The 19473-nt window shown below is 38.7% G+C and overlaps 1 long non-coding RNA gene across 1 annotated transcript; it reads right to left on the reverse strand.

Moving 5' to 3' along the window:
* Window positions 1–341: 341 nt before the first annotated feature.
* On the reverse strand, window positions 342–7675 carry LOC137075891 (uncharacterized). Its single transcript, XR_010905107.1, has 3 exons — window positions 7542–7675; window positions 656–768; window positions 342–567 (listed from the first exon to the last, which is right to left on the reverse strand). It is a non-coding gene; the product is annotated as an uncharacterized lncRNA (long non-coding RNA).
* Window positions 7676–19473: the final 11798 nt, after the last annotated feature.

Below are 19473 nucleotides of genomic sequence, written 5' to 3' on the forward strand. Positions count from 1 at the left end.
TACAAGATAGCAAACAAATAAGAACCCCACACAATCGGGTTTGATTTGGGTAGTGCTAGAACAGGGCTATTCAAATCTTGCCCTGGAGGGCCAATGCGGTGCAGAGTTTAGCTCCAACCCTGAACAAACAAACCCATCTGTGATTTTCAAATGATCCTGAAGACATTGATTAGCATGTTCAGGTGTGTTTGATTAGGGTTGGAGCTAAAATCTGCACCGCATTGGCCCGCCAGGGTAAGATTTGAATAGCCCTGTGCTAGAACATATATATACTATATTGCTAAAAGTATTGGGACACCCCTCCAAATAATTGAAGTCAGGCCAGAATTGGTGTGTTTTTTGGCAGATGTGCTTCAAATGTGCTTCAGATACATTGCATCATGACCATGACGCAGCATCTCGCTCCCCTCTAAGGGAACCGGATTACATACGTAACCTGAGACAATTTGTCCTTCTAATGATTTTGATCTGTCGCTGTGACATAGTTGATAGCATATTCACATATTGTAACATTTCAATCTTACCTGGGTATTTTGTGTTTCCTTTGGTGTCTTCATTTAAAACTTCCTGTTTTTGGAAAAATGGTTCATAAAATCATATACAAAGATTTTTATCCTTCATCTCATGAAATACATCTCTTTACACATCTATTTACCTGTGCATTCACCACAGCTAGGGCTGCCAAGCATAAACATGTACAGCAGATCCAGCTCGACTGCTTCAGGGACATCATAAGGGCCGCCATCTTGGAATCGTCAACAAGGAGACCTGTGAGAATATCAGTTAAGGTCATTGAAGGAGATACATACCACAACCCTTCCTTGTCAAATTTAAAAGTGCTGGCTAATGCTAATCGTAAATTTCTCTAAAATGATTATTCACGGCTGCACTAATGATGTTCAGCAGTCAATTAATGGTCCCATTCTTTGCGTGTTTTCGAAGCTTTGATTATGTTTACAGTGTGCAATATAACATGAGTTCATGTTTCGCATGTAAAAACACAGTATTTTTCACACAATTTACTTATCTGTATACCGGTGTTTTCTTTGTCCTAAAAACGGCCTGATGATTTCCTTGTACTATGAAGTCCCTCCTTCAGAAACACGTAACGAGTTCTGATTGGTCCAGCGCTTCCCGCGCTGTGATTGGACAGCAGCTTAGCGCACGTACCGGAAAGGTCCCGCCTCTTACCATAACGGGGAGATACACGCACTCAGTGTTATTGCAAAAATGTCTATATTGCCTTATCAGTTTGAGCCGGAATCAGACCCGGAGAATATCGAAGAGGATCGATTACAACCTGCTCATGGAAAGACTTTTGCTGGATGTTTCAGAATGGTAAGCTGTCTATTCAGGAGTTTAAACTGATCATTACACACACCAACAATCGATGGCGTCTGAATGAATTACTACACTTTTATATGCTAAGTTTTTCAGATTAGTTTCAATTACCATCTAACGTCAGTTAACAAAGCTAAACAGCGTTGCACTTTGTGTCATGAGTTACATAAACTGTTAAACGGACCGACTTAAATAATAAAATACACTTACCGGTTGTGGTCCATAAACAACGCCTTCTCCAGACAAAGAGGGAACTGCGTCATCTTTAAAGAATAATCTTTCTGCGAATCCGGCATTAAACTGATTGAGATTGAGGAAGCAGTCCTCAGCTAAATGTGCTGCACATAGTTTTAAATTGTGATTATAATTTTCCGGAACCGAGTTAACCATAAACTGTAGCCATTGATCTCTACGTGCAGCGTCCGTGGGAAGGCCAAACAAAGGTGATCTGACTCCGGGATGAAAATAACAGCGTTTCAATGGCATGGCCACAAACACACTCTACAAAAACAACGCTTCCTATTCTCGACCTGCGAGAGCAGAAGGACAACGCCCCCGAATCTGCGTGTTCTTGTGGGCGGAGGGTTCGTCAACAGACGGTTTTAGTGACGTCATCACAGCAGGAAGTGCAGCGGTGTAGTCAAAACCGGCCGCTCGCTGTAGGCGCTGAAAGGGAACTTCTGTTAAATAAAATATCTCGCTTGGCATTGAACTTTGAGCTTTATAATTTTACAGGTATTATTTATGATCTAACAGCAACATTACACACTAACTAAAGTTTGAAAGATGGAATCGCAAAGAATGGGACCTTTAACATTAAAGAGGTGTGTGAACTCGCAAGAATGATGGCAGATGACGTGTTTTTGCTCTGGTAGGCTAAGTGATGAGATGCAGTGATTCCTTTGAAGTTTTGGTGCTTTATGTAACACTGTGTAGTGTAAATGATAAATCCCGTCTGACATTTGTGTTGGCTACTGTCTACAGGCCACCAGGGCACAATACAGACTTTATCAGAGAATTTGCTGGTTTTGTATCAGAGTTAGTATTAGCTGTAGATAAAGTACTAATTGTTGGGGATTTTAATATCCACATAGACGATGAAAAAGACGCATTGGGATTGGCATTTAGAGACATTCTAAACTCTATTGGAGTTAGACAACACGTATCGGGACCCACTCATCGCCTTAATCATACTTTAGATCTAATAATGTCACATGGAATAAATGTTGATACTGTTAAAATTCTGCAGCAGAGCGATGACATCTCAGATCATTACCTAATATCATGTAGACTTAATTTTGCTTGACCCTATACCGACTAGGCTATTAAAAGAGATACTTCCAGAGGTCATAGATCCTCTGCTTAATATCATTAATTCATCTTTGACATTAGGATATGTACCGAAAACTTTTAAGTTGGCTATAATTAAACCACTTATTAAAAAAACACAACTTGATCCTAAAGAATTAGTCAATTACAGGCCAATCTCGAATCTACCGTTTCTATCAAAAATACTAGAAAAGGCCGTGTCTTCACAATTATGTTCCTTTTTAGAAAGAAATGGTATATGTGAGGATTTCCAGTCAGGATTTAGACCGTATCATAGTACTGAGACTGCTCTAATTAGAGTTACAAATGATTTACTCTTATCATCTGATCGTATCTTGATTGTATCTTGTATTTTTAATTCTTAAACATGGTATTCTTATCTCTCATGCACAAGTTATCACTATTTTTTCTATGTAAAGCACTTTGAATTGCCATTGGGTATGAAATGTGCTATACAAATAAACTTGCCTTGCCTTGTCTTGCGTCTCTATTAGTGTTACTCGATCTTAGTGCTGCATTCGATACTATCGAGCGCAATGTCGTGTCTTCCTTTTTAAAAAGACAGAGGACACTAAAGAAGAGTCAGACATATAAAGTCAGGAACGGAAAACTTGCATCTCTTTTAATGCTCACATTGCACTCATACATTCTCTCGAGCCCTTTCGTCATTTCCATGACATCATATGACTCCACCCATTACTATGTATTAATGTAACAATGCATAACCAGATTATTCTTCTGAATAGACTCGAGTTATGTTGGCGTTAGTGGAACTGCTTTGGCATGGATTAAATCGTACTTATCTGACCGTTATCAGTTTGTAGCAGTAAATGAAGAGATGTCACAGCGATCACAAGTTCAGTATGGGGTACCGCAAGGCTCAGTGTTAGGACCGCTGCTCTTCACCCTGTATCTGCTCCACTGGGAGATATCATTAGGAAGCATGGCGTTAGTTTTCATTGTTATGCTGACGATACTCAGCTCTATATTTCCTCACGCCCTGACGAAACCTACCAACTCACAAGATTAACAGAATGCAGAGCTGATATAAAACACTGGATGAATAGTAATTTCCTGCTACTTCATTCAGGAAAAACTGAATTTTTAATTATTGGACAGAAAAGCTCCACAAGTAGTAAGCGAGAATACTGTCTAACACTTGATGACTGCTCTGTCAAGCCCTCGTCGTCAGTGAGGAACCTGGGTGTGCTCTTTGATACCAATCTTTCATTTGAAAGCCACGTTTCTAGCATCTGTAAAACCGCATTCTATCATCTTAAAAATATATCTAAATTACGGCACATGCTCTCAATGCCAGATGCTGAACAGTTAGTTTATGCGTTCATCAAATCACCTTTATTTATATAGTGCTTTTTACAAGTCCAATAGTTTCAAAGCAGCTTCACAGTGTTAACAGGATGATAATGCAACAGAATTTAATTCGGCTCTACAGTCACTCTGGAGAAAACAGTGAAGTTATCAGCTAATTTCAATGTATTGTGGTGCTGTGATTAAATATTATTGTTATTGAGGGCGAAATGGTACATCCGTTGGGCATCATATCTCTGGTTGAGCTATATGAATAATATGTGTGTGTTAACGAATACCTAAACTCTGACCTTTTGGACAGATTGGATTGTTTCTTTCTCTCTCGGCGTTGATCCTCTTCTGCTTCTTCGACCGTTCTTCTGCTGTATATCAGACGCATATGCTGCGGCTCTATAGGTAGCACTCAGTGGTGTAAAGTAACGGATTACAAATACTCTCGTTACTGTAATTGAGCAGTTTTTCTCAGGAATTGTACTTTTTAAAGTAATTTAAAAACAGTGTACTTTTACTTTTACTTGAGTACATTTTCAGTGCTGTATCGGTACTTTTACTGCGCTATTTTCCCTAAACCCGCCGTTGCTACATTATGTTTATTTATTTTTCCTGTCAACGTGATTGGCTAAGATGAATAATCAGTCCTGCGTGTCCATGTGTCCAATTTCGTTATTTTACTAACCCAAATAATTACTAATAGCCTACAGTCTCTTTACATATTTTTTTATAATTAAAAAATATAATTTTGTTATTTTTCTGACCCAAGTAATTACTCATCCACGCTTTCAATAGTTTGCACGCACTTTTCCAGCAGCAAATAGCAGGAGCACTGCAGTGGCAGCGTTGTTAACTTCACACGTGAACACACACCATGGGGTACGATATACTGTCCATTAGAATGGGTTAATCAGAATCTCTTGAAGCATCGATGGTCCAAAAATAACTAAAATTATTCAGCATTGTCTTCTCTTTTAGGTTTCTAAAAATAAAGATTGGAACGGTAATGAATCAGCTAATTGATTCATGATTCGGATCGCCAATATCTCGTGATTTCAGCAGTTTGACACGCGATCCGAATCATGAATCGATTCGCTGATTCATCACTGATCAAATCTTTATTTGAGGATTGAACACAAACGCGGAAGAGAAGCCAATGCTGAATAAAGTCGTAGTTTTTGTTATTTTTGGACCCAAATGTATTTCGGATGCTTCAAGAGACTCTAATTAACCCACTGATGTCTCATATGGACTACTGTGATGATGTTTTTATTCCCTTTCTGGACATGGACAGTATAGTGTGCATACACTTGCATACGCTCTCGGACTAAATATAAAATATCTTAAACTGTGTGTGAAGATGAGCGGAGGTCTTACGGGTGTGGAGCGACATTAGGGAGAGGAGTTAATGACAGACGTTTCATTATTGGCTGAACTAACCCTTTAACTGATCATGTTTGTGTGAACACATGCCAAGACAGAGATTCTGAAAGACCGTAATTCTGTGTCTCTGTGTATGTTGGGATCGCGAGCTCTCTGGTCTTTGTGTGAATCTTCAGATGTGTCACTCGATTAAGATTGCCCTGTTTACATCAGCATGTGTTTGAAAATCACATTTCATTGGGTCAGACTGACGTGTTGAGAATTTGCTGTGAATATTCACCAATCTTGGAGTATAGCGATATCAACACTGCAAAACATTTCGCTGTAAATTTACAATAAATAATAGGATACATTTTGCATGACTTTCACAGTAAGGATTACAGCAATATACTGTGAAATATACTCAACTGTGAAAAATACAGCAATTTACTGTAATTTTATATCTGTGATATTACAATGCATTGTTGTAAAAGCACAACTGTGTACTGTATCTTCACAGCTTCAATGACAAAGCACTACTGTGATATTACAGTACATTACTGGGGAATTGCAATCTTTTGCTGTGCACCTGTACTTTTACAGTGTGTACTCTGAAAGTAATGTACAAGTGGACAATAATTTACTGTGAATTTACAATGTACACTGTGGAAGTCATACTAAAATGATCCAATAACATAAAAGTAATGGAGATGAAGCTTCCACATACTGTGACTTTACATTAACATATCTGAATAGATAAGACTAGTAAATCATTAGTTATTTAGACCATTATTAAATAGCCAACATAATCTACTCATGTTTTTTTCTCAGCTTTGCTTGCTATAACAAATGCATTGTAAGCACACGATTACAGCAGCTGGAGAAAACTGATGTTATTGGGTCAAGGTTCAAGAGCCCAACTAAAGCAAACACTGATCCCCATAATGGTGACCTCAGAGGAAACCATTATACATCATCTGTTAACGCTCAATAAGAGCTTCTGTAGACGTCTGACAGAAATAAACCCAGTCTGGTTAGTGATGTGTGACGCTGGTGAAGCTGTTTGTGGAGTTGTTTGATATCTGCTGGAAAAAATGTTTCATGGACCGTTTAAATCACTAAGTTATTAAAGTTAAACAGCTAACGGCTAATCTAACCTTGACTAATTACAGAAATGTGCATGCATAAATAGTAATGTTTGTCCCATCATTGGTTTTATAAACTTTACAAACTCCAGATTTGCCTAACGGTGATAGTGACATGAAAAATGAGAACGTTAGCGAAACTCTCGTCATTACTAACATGACTATTAGCAGATGCTGTGGGAGAACTTTCATCCATTCTGGGCACTTGCTAACAAAATGTGAACTGTGTCATGTGTTAAACGTTTATTTGAGAGTCAATATTATAATTATATTAAGATAACATGGGTGCGAGTGCTGCAAACATGCAGGCAGCTCCCCTTCTCCTGGAACAGAAGAGGGACACGACGACGACGACGACGACGCCTTCAGTTCAGAAGCGGTCGGACATGTCATGTGCCTTCCCAGGGCATATTTCAGTACAGTATTTCACTGTAATAATACTGTCTAATGCTGGGAAATCCATCATTTTTTTACTGTGTTGCTGTGATATTACAGACCTTGTTGTGATATAACAGCAGGTTTCAGATTACAATATATTACTGTAAAATAAGAGTTAAATGCTGTAAAATCCAAGGATACTGTAGTTTTAACAGGTATTAATTGGGATATTACAGGGAAACTTAACTAGTTACTGTAAAATAATACAGCTAATTATTGTGAAATGCTGGTCATTTTTAGCAGTGAAACGCTGAGCTGAGAGGAAGCGGTATTCTTCCAGAAACAATCAGAGTAAAACTACAATTAAAACAGGAGAGATTTAGGAAGGTATGCCTCTCAGAAAACAAATACAGATACTCAAATGTTTCCACTTGTTTTGCCAGTAGATTATAATCAGCATTACAACGCATTCTGCCAGCACGGGTCACACACACACTAGTATAACCGTTAAATATAACCTTGCACTTTCTAGTCTCTCCAGTTTCAACTTCTTATCCTCTGAAAAGCGTAACTCTTGCCTTCAGTGAACATGCAGATTGCTCTGCTGTGAAGCTGTGCTCAGCCTTTACTCTAACACACACACTCACACACTAAACCACATCTCACCTGCAGTCTCTGTGCTGGATGCGGAGAGTCTGAAGCGGGTCAGAAATCTGCAGTGATAGTGATAGTCCTGCTTCTGAGGAAATGCCTCATGAAAACATGCGCCGTTGGGAAAGATTGGAGAGGGGAGGTGGCCAGTGCTCGGAGCAATGACCTTTGACCTTGACATGCTTTCTGCCAAAATACAATTTTTTTGTGTGCGGTACGGAGTAGAAATGATTAAACGTGTTAGCTGAAAGAAGTTGAAAAAGCTTTATGAAAGGCAGATGTTGTGAACGAAACGATTATTTAGATCAAACACCTATTTTGTGTAGTGAGAAGGACACCTTATTGTGATTTTGTGTCGAGTCAGCTTTACTTATATAGCACGTTTTACAACACCAATAGTTTCAAAGCAGTGTTAACAGGACAATAATGCAACAGAATGTGTTTATCAAATAGTGTCAATGCGGGCAGATCGGATTTAGGTGTCCCCAACTGAGCAAGCCGAGCCAAAGGCGATGGTGCCGAGGAACCAAAACTCCTTCAGGGCCAGAATGGAGAAATAAACCTTGGGGGAAACCAGACTCAGTCGCTCAGTTCTCCTCTGGCCGACGAACAAACATCCAATGATCAGGTCAGAAGTCATAGTAGATCAATAGATATGCGTAAGATTATTTAAAAGATTGGAGCTGTCATGGCGGAGACGGGTTTATTGAGGATTATATTATATCTTTTACATCTGGCTCTAACGCCGGATCTATGATGTTTCTGCCGTATGCTTTTTAGAGCTTACACTGCAAAAAATGCATTTCTTACTTAGAGTTTGTGTCTTGTTTCTAGCCAAAATATCTAAAAATTCTTAAAACAGGAAGTATTTACTAGACAATCAAAAGTAATTGTCTTGTTTTGGGGGAAAATAACTCAAAATGAAGAGAGTTTTTGCTTAAAATAAGATAAATAATCTGCCAATGGAGTGAGTAGAATAATGTTGTTTTAAGATTATTTCTCTCACCCCATTGGCAGATTATTTATCTTATTTTACACAAAAACTCTCTTCATTTTGAGTTATTTCCCCAAAACAAGACAATTACTTTTGCTTGTCTAGTAAATACTTCCTGTTTTAAGAATTTTTAGATATTTTGGCTAGAAACAAGACACAAACTCTAAGTAAGAAATGCATTTTTTGCAGTGTAGATTGTGGTGTAGAGTGGCTGTGTGTGTGTGTGTGTGCTGATGTGATGCTCCCCATTTGGTAAGGGATTAAACTTTATACACATGGCTCATTGAAACATGGAGGTCTCTGTTGTGATGCTGTTAAAGACAGTGAGGGACTAATGTTCTGAAAGCAGGAGATACTGTATGTCGTGAAGCGCAGTGCAAATAGTCCATGACTGTGTGTATCGGGTTCTTCAACTCTGGTCCTCGAGGGCCACTGTCCTAATCAACCCTCGTGAACTTAGCACTGCAAACATGTGACAGAGAAAACGATCAATATTCAGCAGAAAACGAGAAAACATTAACAGATACACAACCACGGTCACAGAGGAGATACAGGATGACCCATACACGGGAATGTGCAGATTATCATCAATACTACACATTTATAGGACATCAAATATCTCTGCGGCAAAAGCTGAAGTACAAGCAGGAGAAATGTTTGTAAATGTGTCTTGGCACAGCAAAGCACCAGTTTGACTAAAAGGATAGACAGTGCAGAGCATAAAGGAGAACAGCCCCTCTTAAACATGACAAATCCAGCAAATCCTCAGGACTCAGAAGACATGTTAGCGTCGGAAAGGCAGAAAAGGCCTGGTGTGCTCAGCGAGTGGAATGAGAGGTTTGAAGGAGCTCTTTGGGATCGGGAATTGAAATCCATGTAGAAAAGGGAGCAAATCCAAGGCACTCTTCATCACATTATTAAAAAGCCTTTATTTAACTGCTATTACATTATGAAAAGGTTAAAGCCATGGGGGAGGAAAGCAACCCACGCGTAGCGGCTCAAACAGCCTTCTTCAGGGTGTTTCCCAGGCAAACAATTTCCCCTTTTCTATGTGCGGATTAAAAACTCCTGAGTTACAGTACATAGTAAATGATTTTAATGCACAACCTAGAGGCTTCGCGTCGGGCGGTTCTTCGCCTCTATGCTGTGCATTACAATCCTTTAATGCACGGCTAGCCGTGGATTATCCCTTACTTATATATATATATAAGCTATAGCTAGCTCTGGAAAAAAAATTCAGAGATATATATATGCATGTATGTAGGCCTATGTATGTATATATATATATATATATATAATATTTTACACAGTTTTAGTAGCCTATATATTGATTTAACATAAATACCTTTTTTATTGCACCTATCTGTTCTGTTCAATGTTACTTTCATATTGAAGTCCATGGTTATAATTATTCATAAGTATGTAGTGTCATAACTACATCTCTGACATTTATAACAAACGAAACAGTTTGAAAATCGGTTGAAATTTTAACAAGTTATGGTTATTTAAAAGTTCATGCACCATTAAAACACACTGTTATAGTGAGCGAGCTGCCTGTGACAAGATGGCTGCCAGTTTCGGAGGCCGACCTCCATTGGCCAACAGCGCGCACGAGACATCTTGGCTGCATCCGAAACTTGGAAAATGCTGCCTTCGGAGGACACATTTGAAGGCAGGAAGGCATCGAGCTGCGTCCGATTCTAATGTTTCCTTCCTGTCTCCTGAGAGACCTTCATCTGATGGATTTTTGAAGACAGCACATGTGACCTTCCTGCCTTTGGTATCCCACAATCCTGTGCTTTCCATTCAGTGACAGTTGAGCTGGGGAAAAAAGATGGCGTCCGAAAGTTGTGTTTGCTGGTCAGTTTGTGTGTAAATGTATGTTTTTAGCCAATATTTTCCCAGTTCTGATGTACTTTCCAGCAAGAAATGACTAGTGTAGTATTTAAATATGTGTTTAGTTCAATCAAAGCTCGCTCTATTTTGCTGTAGATCATTAAAGTGTTACACTGCCTTAGAAGTCTGTCTGAAATCAGTTTCGTGAGGTGCCTTCATGCACAAACGCTGCCTTCTTCTTCTTCTTGTTATATGGCCGTTCACTCCTTTGGAGTATTACCGCCACCTACTGTATAACTTATTTACTTGCATGGGTGATGTATCTGTATAATGATCGTTTAATTGCCCCACCCAACCCAAAGGATCAGACCCCTTGAAAACAAACAAATCGTGTTTTCTTTATTTTACAATTGCACAATACAAGTAAACACTTTGCAGTTTTGAACAATGTATTTCTCTTATTATCTGTATGACCAACATGACAGATTTTATTTGTTTCCTCTGCTCGTTCGCGCGGCCGCCTCGCGCTCGCACATATTCCAGCGCTGCAAACATCGCAGTCAGTTCATTATCAAAATAAAATAGCCAACCTAATATATAAGAAGTTACACAGCTCAGTTTAAATAGTCAGTAATAGCCAACATCTCGTGCCATTCAGCGTGAGCACTGCACCACTGTGGTGTTTCCAAGTAACTGTCTTAGAGCAGCTACCAGTGAGCAACAGCCAGACCTGAAATCACTGGTGAAAAAGATGCAGACTCAGATTTCCCACTAGGAAGGACTTCTTTTCAGCAGGGCTAGAAGTAACCCATATTTGCACAATGTTTTTCTTGTGTGTACAATTTTTATATATTTTAATATTTTAATACTCTGTTTGAGTATGAGCTCTTTTTTTGCATTAATATTGCAAAAAATTGTTAATCCACTTTTTATTCCAGATTTAAATTTAAATTTTCATGTTCAGTATTAATTTAAATAGGACAAATACTAGCAAGACATACATAGCCAGATAAACTGCATTTCTAAAGTAAAGACTGTAAATATTGTTTTAAATAAAGTCTTACGATGCAAATTTGAACCAAACTCCTTCAGGGCCAGAATGGAGAAATAAACCTTGGGGGAAACCAGACTCAGTCGCTCAGTTCTCCTCTGGCCGACGAACAAACATCCAATGATCAGGTCAGAAGTCATAGTAGATCAATAGATATGCGTAAGATTATTTGAAAGATTGGAGCTGTCATGCTGGAGACGGGTTTATTGAGGATTATATTATATCTTTTACATCTGGCTCTAACGCCGGATCTATGATGAATGGGGTGAGAAAAATAAACTTAAAACAACATTATTCTACTTACTCCATTGGCAGATTATTTATCTTATTTTAAGCAAAAACTCTCTTCATTTTGAGTTATTTCCCCAAAACAAGACAATTACTTTTGCTTGTCTAGTAAATACTTCTTGTTTAAAGAATTTTTAGATATTTTGGCTAGAAACAAGACACAAACTCTAAGTAAGAAATGCATTTTTTGCAGTGTAGATTGTGGTGTAGAGTGGCTGTGTGTGTGTGTGTGTGCTGATGTGATGCTCCCCATTTGGTAAGGGATTAAACTTTATACACATGGCTCATTGAAACATGGAGGTCTCTGTTGTGATGCTGTTAAAGACAGTGAGGGACTAATGTTCTGAAAGCAGGAGATACTGTATGTCGTGAAGCGCAGTGCAAATAGTCCATGACTGTGTGTATCGGGTTCTTCAACTCTGGTCCTCGAGGGCCACTGTCCTAATCAACCCTCGTGAACTTAGCACTGCAAACATGTGACAGAGAAAACGATCAATATTCAGCAGAAAACGAGAAAACATTAACAGATACACAACCACGGTCACAGAGGAGATACAGGATGACCCATACACGGGAATGTGCAGATTATCATCAATACTACACATTTATAGGACATCAAATATCTCTGCGGCAAAAGCTGAAGTACAAGCAGGAGAAATGTTTGTAAATGTGTCTTGGCACAGCAAAGCACCAGTTTGACTAAAAGGATAGACAGTGCAGAGCATAAAGGAGAACAGCCCCTCTTAAACATGACAAATCCAGCAAATCCTCAGGACTCAGAAGACATGTTAGCGTCGGAAAGGCAGAAAAGGCCTGGTGTGCTCAGCGAGTGGAATGAGAGGTTTGAAGGAGCTCTTTGGGATCGGGAATTGAAATCCATGTAGAAAAGGGAGCAAATCCAAGGCACTCTTCATCACATTATTAAAAAGCCTTTATTTAACTGCTATTACATTATGAAAAGGTTAAAGCCATGGGGGAGGAAAGCAACCCACGCGTAGCGGCTCAAACAGCCTTCTTCAGGGTGTTTCCCAGGCAAACTATTTCCCCTTTTCTATGTGCGGATTAAAAACTCCTGAGTTACAGTACATAGTAAATGATTTTAATGCACAACCTAGAGGCTTCGCGTCGGGCGGTTCTTCGCCTCTATGCTGTGCATTACAATCCTTTAATGCACGGCTAGCCGTGGATTATCCCTTACTTATATATATATATAAGCTATAGCTAGCTCTGGAAAAAAAATTCAGAGATATATATATGCATGTATGTAGGCCTATGTATGTATATATATATATATATATATAATATTTTACACAGTTTTAGTAGCCTATATATTGATTTAACATAAATACCTTTTTTATTGCACCTATCTGTTCTGTTCAATGTTACTTTCATATTGAAGTCCATGGTTATAATTATTCATAAGTATGTAGTGTCATAACTACATCTCTGACGTTTATAACAAACGAAACAGTTTGAAAATCGGTTGAAATTTTAACAAGTTATGGTTATTTAAAAGTTCATGCACCATTAAAACACACTGTTATAGTGAGCGAGCTGCCTGTGACAAGATGGCCGCCAGTTTCGGAGGCCGACCTCCATTGGCCAACAGCGCGCACGAGACATCTTGGCTGCATCCGAAACTTGGAAAATGCTGCCTTCGGAGGACACATTTGAAGGCAGGAAGGCATCGAGCTGCGTCCGATTCTAATGTTTCCTTCCTGTCTCCTGAGAGACCTTCATCTGATGGATTTTTGAAGACAGCACATGTGACCTTCCTGCCTTTGGTATCCCACAATCCTGTGCTTTCCATTCAGTGACAGTTGAGCTGGGGAAAAAAGATGGCGTCCGAAAGTTGTGTTTGCTGGTCAGTTTGTGTGTAAATGTATGTTTTTAGCCAATATTTTCCCAGTTCTGATGTACTTTCCAGCAAGAAATGACTAGTGTAGTATTTAAATATGTGTTTAGTTCAATCAAAGCTCGCTCTATTTTGCTGTAGATCATTAAAGTGTTACACTGCCTTAGAAGTCTGTCTGAAATCAGTTTCGTGAGGTGCCTTCATGCACAAACGCTGCCTTCTTCTTCTTCTTGTTATATGGCCGTTCACTCCTTTGGAGTATTACCGCCTCCTACTGTATAACTTATTTACTTGCATGGGTGATGTATCTGTATAATGATCGTTTAATTGCCCCACCCACCCCAAAGGATCAGAGCCCATGCTTTAACTGACGCTGCCTGTTCAGCTCCTCCAGTTTCCACAGTGGGCTCCTCACTCTCTGAGATGGATGAAAGCATTAGGCTACTACATCTATATCCTCTGCTCTAATCCTGTACACTTTAAGAAGGTTAAAACCGCCGTATACACCTGATTATCTCTCAAATCCTTTCCCAATAGCTCCACTACACGTACTGGTCTAGTCTTTATATTGCTGAATAGACTATTACGATCATCATGATATTTAGTGCACTTAAAAAACACACGTTCTACCGTTTCTAATACGTTACATTCATCACACACACCATTTTCATGCTTCCCCATTATTGCAAGTGTTGAGTTTAACCCAGTATGCCCAAACCTTAATCTAGATATCATAACTTCTTCCTTTCTGTGTCTTCCACAAAACTTTTCCTTTTTCCTTACTGATTTTTCAATATGATAAGACCATCTGCCTGTACTACTATTTCCCATCTTTGTTGCCACAGTTTAATGATTTCCTTATTAATCCCTGATTTTACCTCACTTCTTCCCAGGGTACCTTAATATCCACCACATTGTTCTTCAATGCTTCTTTTGCTAATTGATCTACCTTTTCATTCCCTACTATCCCTATATGTGCTGGTACCCAACAGAAATAAACCACTATACCCTCTGCTTTCATTCTGTACAATAATGTATACATTTCCTAGCCTGACAAGCCGGAGCCACATCAAGATGTTTGGTCTGGAAACATCTTCCCTTCTTCAGAATGACTTCAGTGCCGTTCTTTGTTCTTTTCTCAGAGAAAAGCTGAACTCAAGTCTTCCAGAGTCGCGGTCAAAGCTGATTCGACAGACCGCCGTTCGCCAGTTTCTGTGTTAACTAGAAGCACGCAAACGCAACTCGGCTGTCATTATGTTAAGCCCCGCCCACCGACTCTATACACGATGTGATTGGCCCGTCCAGAGTGAGGGGAACACAGCTCAGAAGGGTATTGAGAGTTCCTAGACGACACTTGCGGGCAAATTAAATTTGCTGCTGCTAGGGGGCGTCTAGATTTCTAGGCTACTTTAAATTCCCACCATCAGGTCTTCTCTATCAGTTCTTGTTGACTTTATACTTTTAAGAGCTGATGAAGAGTCTGAGCAGATTACAACCCTATTTGGTTTAACCTGTTCAACCCACTGCAATCCTCCTATTATAGCACTTCATTCTGTGGAATATACAGATAGTTTATCACTTTATCTTAAACTTATTTGTGATTTAAATCTGGGAATATACACTCACCGGGTCTTTAGATCCATCTGTACAAAGGAATGAAATGTCTCTCTCATAAAACCACTGATTTCAAAACTATTACTATACCCTTCTTCTTTTTCCCGGGCATCTAATAATCTCATTTCGACAACAGGTTCTGTAATATTCCATACTGATACACCATGTAGTGGTATATTAGGACAGATAACTTCATCCTTCACATTACACTCCTTGACCGATTGCTCATATTTCCATCCAAATCTATTCCCTCCATTCTTTTGATATTCCCAGCCATCTTTCAAAACTGTTCGTGTATGATGATTCCTTTCACTTCCCTGTAGATTAACCCAGTACATCAGAGACATGTTCTCTCTTCTCTAATCTAATGGCATCTCCCCCATTTCAACCCTGATGGCATCTAAAGGGGTTGATCTTATTGCTCCACAACAGATTCGAAGTGCTTTAGATTGAATATTTTCCAGTTTTTAATCTCTAATTTAGATCCAGCCCCATACACTGCACATCCATAATCTATACTAGAGCGAATTAATGCTTGATGTACACGCAATAATGAGCTCTCGCTTGCTCCCCATTCATACTTGGATATTGCTACCATACAATTTATTATACCTTTACATTTGTTTTCAATTTTCTTAATATGTCTTTTCCATGTTAATTTTTCATCAAAGATTAGTCCAGGATATTTGAATTCTGACACTCTTTCTAATGGCTGGTCATATAATCTCAGTTTAATTTGTTCCATCTTCTTCTTCTTTGTAAAAATCATATATTGAGTCTTTGATTCTGAAAACTGAAATGTCCAGTCTACTGACCATCTTTCAACTTCATATATTACTTCCTGTATTCCTTTCACTATACTCCTAAGATTTCCACCTCTTTTCCAAACTGCTCCATCATCTGCAGACAATGCCTTTCTAATGTTAGGATTAAGTTTTTCAAATATATCATTTATCATTAAATTAAACAAAATTTGACTTATTACACTTCCTTGTGGGGTCCCATTCAGAATATCATAAGATGTTGACATTTCTTCCCCTATTCTTACTTGGAAAGTGCGTTCGAACAGGAAATCTAATATCCAATTATACATTCTCCCCCCTATTCCAGTTTTATTTAGCTTAAAGGCACAATATGTAATGTTTCAGCATTAAAAATATAAAAGATCACTATATCTATGTTATATATTTTTTAAAGTTGTGTGTTTACATTATCCCGACAGTTCCAATTAACTTCTAAATCCAGAGAAATTAATATTTTAATTCGAAGACACGGACCGTGTCTTTATTTCCGTTATGTCGCCCGTCTTTCACGTCATATCCACGTTTGCGTCTTGCTTCCTGCGAACTCGGCGGAACCGCCAAACTCAAAGAGGAACACTGACAGACAGTATAAGGGGAACCCCCGTATAAAAAAGTCTGTATGATAATGGATCATGACTACTCTTTGCCTGTACGTTTTGCCAGCTCAACAAAGCGCAAACGTACGGGTGAAAAAAATGACCCGAGAAGATTTTGGGACAGTAGAAGAAGCAAGAGACGTGTAAACCTTGGAGAAGCCTTTGAAAGATGGCGAAATCTTCGTGACAAGCTCGGACTGCAGAGAGATATGCTGATCTCGCTTTCGTTTTAATAAACAGGTCATTTAAGTAACCATTCAGCTAACATAATCATATAATCATAACATGCTGTATGTTTGCATATTGCATAGCGATCTTGACCACATTGAGACGCGTTTAGCTGAATACGTAATGTTATACATTTTGTATCGGCTTTTCAAACAGGCGGATTCTCTGTTTTTGGAGACTGAAAGAGCTATTTTTTTAAAAACTGATTCAAAAGTGTATTTCTATCCGTATATTTGGTGACACGATGATGTCATGTGTAAAACGCAGATGGACTAGCTATTATTGGTTTTATATGTAGCTGGAGAAAGTAACGTTAGCTTCATAAGGTAATATGCCACTATCTGGGTCAATTAATATAAGGTGACCGTCACTTTTATCATATGTTAATACTAGCTACATATAATATTGATTTAATAATGATCTACTTATTCATATATCTCTGAGTTCCAAAATAAATGTTTATTAGAATGATTGATGAACGTGGGGAGCGACACACCGCGTGTTCCAATGAACAACGTATTGCAGGTGCTGGTTCTCTCATTTACTGTTTTATGTTGGTAATGATAAACTAAATTGAAATGTATTTCCTTATTGAACAGTTGATATACAGAATGTTCGACAATCGCGGATGCCATGTCAACATATCTATAATTTGAGTAACTCAAATTATGATGCGCGGTTAATATGTCAACATAGCCTACCAACTTATAGGTGTGTTGGCATAGCGACCGCCCGCACAACATTCTGTCTCGCACATTATCTAACGTTACTGATAAGTTTGTTAAGTAACGGTAGCTCGCTGCTATTTCATTAGATTGACATTACATAAAGTGAAAAGCCGTAACTAAACTTAACAATAATAGAGATGTAATATAACAATTACCTTGTCAGTGAACATGTTTTCTGCTGGAGATGCCAGATTCGCTGGTTGACAGTGGCAATAATGACAACAACTCCCATGAGCCCACGCACTTTCCCGACGTCATCAAAGTACGTCTGTTGTTATTATCTTGAATGAGTGACCCCTAGTGGCCAAAAGTTGCATACTGCACGTTTAATTAACAATCCTTCCCTCCACAGAGTATCATATGCTTTTTCAATGTCAAAGAAAACAGCAATCAGATATTCTTTCATTATAAGAGCTTTTTTAACATCATTCTCAAATAATATTTTCCTGAAACCGCTTTGATCTGATGTTAATATTTCTTTTTTCTCTAGAAAATAATTCAACCTTCTTACTATCATTTTCTCCATTACTTTACATAATGTCGTTTTTGCTTTAGTTGAATCTTTCCCTGGTTTCACTATTGGTATCACTATTGCACTTTTCCAATCTTTGGGTAATATGCCTTCACTCCATATATGATTATAAAGATCCAAAAGTGCTTTATAGGCCACCTCTGGTAAATGTTTTAACATACTCAACAGGCGGCCCGCGGGCCGCATCCGGCCTGTCGGTATTAATTTTGTGGCCCGCATCATGCTGAAGATGAATGCAATAAAAAAATTAAAAAAATTCAACTCAAATGTTGCACGAATAATAGACAGTTTTACTTATAGGCTATGATTATACCATGGACGCTGCGGAAAATCCACATGTCGGGCAGGTTAAGTAGGCTAATAAAAAAAGAACACTTGTTTTCAGTTTTCAGCTCATTTCACGATCAAAGACCATAATAGGAGAAAGATCGAGCTTGAGCGGAATCAGCACATTTTCTCTCTCTCTCTCTCTATAGTTAGTTTTTTCAAAGCTGAATGTATAACAAATAGCGGAACTAAAGCTGTCAGTCAGATACGGAGCCAGCTCACTTTCACTTGCATTTAAATAGCCTATCACACTTTAATGATATAGCTCCTAACTTAATAAAACAGTGGTCTACTATTGCTATAGTGAACAATTTGTTGTTTATGTGAATATTTAAGAAAATAATAATAATTATGAATGGGTCAAACCAGGCACGGCGGCAGGATTCCAGTTTTGGATGGGCCAAACCAATTGTGGGTGGGCCTTAATTTAAAAACGTTATCAAGTCATAGGCGTCGATTACGGGTGGGGGGGGGGGGGGGGGGCTCACGTAGGCCTACCCACCAGATTTCGTCATGAGTCATTTTGTACCAACCACTTTTTTTGTTGAAAACCTTTTTTTTGTTGTTGAAAAAGAAAGAAAGAAAGAAAGAAAGAAAGAAAGAAAGAAAGAAAGAAAGAAAGAAAGAAAGAAAGAAAGAAAGAAAGAAAGAAAGAAAGAAAGAAAGAGAAATTCTTCAACGCAAGACAGTTGTTGCCGCTGAATTTTCTCATTATCATGAGGTGCGGCGCTCCTCCAAACAAGTTCACGGAATGGAAACCCACGACGGAAAGCAAATCGTGTTTTCTTTATTTTACAATTGCACAATACAAGTAAACACTTTGCACTTTTGAACAATGTATTTCTCTTATTATCTGTATGACCAACATGACAGATTTTATTTGTTTCCTCTGCTCGTTCGCGCGGCCGCCTCGCGCTCGCACATATTCCAGCGCTGCAAACATCGCAGTCAGTTCATTATCAAAATAAAATAGCCAACCTAATATATAAGAAGTTACACAGCTCAGTTTAAATAGTCAGTAATAGCCAACATCTCGTGCCATTCAGCGTGAGCACTGCACCACTGTGGTGTTTCCAAGTAACTGTCTTAGAGCAG

The sequence above is a fragment of the Pseudorasbora parva genome, chromosome 5, assembly GCF_024679245.1.
Source record: "Pseudorasbora parva isolate DD20220531a chromosome 5, ASM2467924v1, whole genome shotgun sequence".
NCBI classification, from domain to species: domain Eukaryota; kingdom Metazoa; phylum Chordata; class Actinopteri; order Cypriniformes; family Gobionidae; genus Pseudorasbora; species Pseudorasbora parva.